Raw genomic sequence first — 3850 nt, 5'->3', positions numbered from 1 at the left:
CGATCCACTAGCCAGGTACACAGGAAAAGCCCCGGGAACTTTTGAATTTCTTTTCCTGTTTGGTCAGCATGGCAAACTCAGCAGCACTCAGCAGCACAGGTGACCATGCAGTCCCCCCAGATTCGTAGAGCGTAGAATGTTTCTACGCTCCCCCTATCATCTCCGTCCCTGAGGTTATCGCAGATTAGAAGGCGCAAAAAACACACTTGCAATGACATGTTTTCTGAGCTCATGCAGTCTTCCCGCACTGATAGGGAACAGTTTAATGCATGGAGGCATTCAGTAGCAGAGGTCAGGAAAGAATTAAGTGAGCGCGAAGAGCGGAGGCAGGATGCGATGATGAGGCTAATGGGGGAGCAAACGGACATGATGAAGCATCTGTTGGAGCTGCAGAAAGCCAACAAGAGCACAAACCCCCGCTGCATCCACTGTATAACTGCCTACCCTCCTCCCCATGTTCCATAGCCTCCTCACCCAGACGCCCAAGAACGCCGCTGGGGAGGCTCCAGACACCCAGCCACTCCACTCCAGAGGATGGCCCAAGCAACAGAAGGCTGTCATTCAAACAGTTTGATTTTTAGTGTGGCTACAATAAGCAATGTGTCCTTGTCCTTCCCTCCTCCCCCACCCCGCCTTGCTATGCTCTTCTAATTGCCCTGGTGTCTGGCTGCTCAAAATCGGACGCCAGGCTATTTGCCTCAACCTCCCACCCCTCCATAAACATCTCCCCCTTACTCTCACAGATATTATGGAGCACACAGCAAGCAGCAATAACAATGGGAATGTTGGTTGCGCTGAGGTCTGACCAACAGCACCAGCGAGCTTTTAAATATCCAAAGGCACATTCTACCACCATTCTGCACTTGCTCAGCCTATAGTTGAACTGCTCCTTGCTACTGTCCAGGCTTCATGAGCCATGGGAACAAGAGGTAGGCAGGGGTAGGTGTGACCGCACGGTGCTGCTGGCTGGGAGAGCAGCCTGAGGCAGAAGTCTCCAACTCGCATGATATGCCAGGCAGGACTGAATCTTCATGAGATGAAACTTAAAGAAGAGAATGACCTGGAGTCTTTGGCTCCCATTCGGTGCTCTAAGAGGAGGATGGCTGTCCAGGTACCCCATATCGATCTCACTGAGGAGGATTCCAGGGAGTCCTCCAGAGCAGCAGTACCACATCTGCTAGCAGCACTCAGGAGGACCAGAACATGTCCCCCAAGCTCATCAATGGAGATTAGAGTTGCAGGGGAAGTGGTGGAATACCAGGATGGGAAAGATTTTGGAATTGGGGAGCTTGTATGGGGGAAGATCAAGGGCTTCTTCTGGTGGCCTGCAATCATCGTCTCCTACAGAGTCACGTCCAAACATCAGGCAATCTCCGGAATGTGTGGGGTGCAATGGTTTGGGGACGGGAAGTTCTCCGAGGTTTCAGCAGACAAGCTGGTGGGTCTGATGGCTTTTAGGCAGCATTTCAACCATTCCATGTTTAATAAGCTGGTCTCCCATCGATGAGCCATACACCATGCCCTGGAGGTTGCTAGGATCCGCCAGGGAAGACGTTCCCAGAACCCCCGGCCAAGCGGCTAAAAACTAACTTCTGCAACAACAGCAAGGAGCAGGTGGAAGAGGACCAGAGCAGACAGCAAATTGTTTCTGAAGTCACAAACAGCAACAGGAGCCTTGAAGACAGTTGTTTATGATGCGGAAGAAAAAACCCAGCCACATTCCACCCACAGTTTGAGGGGGGCCTTTGCCAGACTTGCCGAGATCGATTCCTGGAGCTCTTCTACATGTACGACAAAGACAGGTACCAGTCCTAGTTCACCGTCTGATGTGAAGACAAGGAGCTGCTGCAGTGTAGCAATGCCAGCTGCTGCAGATGCTTCTGTGTTGAATGCTTGGCGGTCTTGGTAGGTCAAGGCAAAAGAGCAAGAGCCCTGGAGCTATTACATGTGTCAACCACAGAAGTGCTATGTGGTGTTACAGCACCAATTGGACTGGAATGTATGGCTGCAAGACTTCTTCACCAGTGACAAAGAACAGGAATATGATACACCTAAAATCTAAAAAGGCCCGCACATTTCTCAGAGTCACTACCCTTGATAACAGAATGTCAATGACTGCATTGGCTACTTGGATCATAGCAGCCCCCACAGTAGACTTGCCCACAATAACAGTGGTGACAGTGAACTGAGCGGGCTCCATGTTTGCTGTGGTATGGTGTCTGCCAGGGTAACCCAGGAAAAAAGGCGCAAAGTGATTGTCTGCCATTGCTTTCACGGAGGGAGGGGAGACTGACGACACTAACCCAAAACTACCCCACAACAATGTTTTTGCCCCATCAGGCAATGGGAACTTAACCCAGAATTCCAATGGGCAGCAGAGACTGAGGGAACTGTGGGATAGCTATTCACAGTGCACTGCTCTGTAAGTCCATGCTAGCCACAATAGTGAGGACACACTCCACCAACTTAATGCGCTTAGCGGGGACATACACAATTGACTGTATAAAATTGATTTGTAAAAATCAACTTCTATAGAATCGACCTAATTTTGTAGTGTAGACATACCTCTATTGCAACATGACTCTGTGTGGGTGTAGCAGCTCCCTCCATGCAACAATCTGTAGGGTTTTAGAATATATGCTGTTTGGGGCAGGGGCGGTGTTTTACATATGTGGAGATACTACTGTACTCTAAAACAGAATTTAGGCAAACAAACTTCAACCTAATGGTCACATAAGTCACACGGTATTGTTTCTGCTACTTGATTGGATGATAGAATAGACTGTCCATAGGAGAATTATTCTAGAATAGTTATTCCAGAATAAACATTCTGGAACAATACCAACAATTATTCTGGAACAACTATTTTGATAAATATCCAAGTATAGATTAGCCCTAGACAGAAAAACTCTGTCTCTATGTGTTCAGAAGTAGATGAATTTTCCCAATCATCTTTGGTCATCCTCTACTAATTATCTTCACCTTTTCAAATACGCGGCTATAAAACATTTAATTTCTTCAACTGATGGCTTTTCAAGTTGCTATGAAAAGGTTATTTTCTATTTTTAAAAATACTATCACATAAGAAACTGAAACAGTAAGTACGGTAGCCACACTTGAGTTGTCATGCTTTGAACATATGATTGCCATCATTTCACTTAAAGTATGGCAGCCAGTAGCAGATCTAATCATTGTTACATGGTTTGTTTTCACACCACTTTTCCAGCATTGCCTTTTATGGGAATTCATAGTGCTACATGGGTCAGTTTAAGATCAAATTAGCCAACATTATGATAATCAAGACATTGTACTGTCCTTTGAAGGAGAAACTTCATTCTGTAACCGTGAAAATTTAGTAGGGGGAGAGGAAACAAGCATTCATCATAAAAAATTATTCTAACATTGAGAAAAAGACTGGAGTTTAAAAGAAGTAAAAGACAAGGGTTAATTTTTTTAAAAAAGGTCTAGACTATAAAGGGTTTAACACAAAAACAAGGGGAAGTTTTAAAATAGTTTAAAAGTGAAAATGGTTAGAGTTAAATATATATTTTTTTAAAATAAAAAGGCGAAGGTTAAATAAAAATAGGTAGTGTTAAATTATAAACAAAAATAGAAAATGGCTAGGTTAAATATAAAGCTATATAAAGGAACAATGTGAAAGTAGTAAAAAGGAAGCAAGAACTAAATAAAAATAAATAAATAAAACACCTAAAAAAAAGGAATCAGCAGGGCAGACCTGCAACAAGGCCATCAGGGCAGATCCAGATGTTTGTGCAGAGCCATAGTGAAGTCAACCTGGGTGCAGGTGTCAATTTGCAATCTCTTGGCAGAGGTGTGCGCCTATCATCAC

General features: G+C 44.9%; 1 pseudogene; it reads left to right on the top strand.

Moving 5' to 3' along the window:
* The first annotated feature begins 952 nt into the window (after positions 1-952).
* On the top strand, positions 953-2157 carry LOC119861383 (annotated as a pseudogene).
* Positions 2158-3850: the final 1693 nt, after the last annotated feature.

The sequence above is a fragment of the Dermochelys coriacea genome, chromosome 9 (assembly GCF_009764565.3).
Source record: "Dermochelys coriacea isolate rDerCor1 chromosome 9, rDerCor1.pri.v4, whole genome shotgun sequence".
Classification (NCBI taxonomy): Eukaryota; Metazoa; Chordata; order Testudines; family Dermochelyidae; genus Dermochelys; species Dermochelys coriacea.
This window is presented reverse-complemented; position numbering and strand designations above follow the sequence as displayed.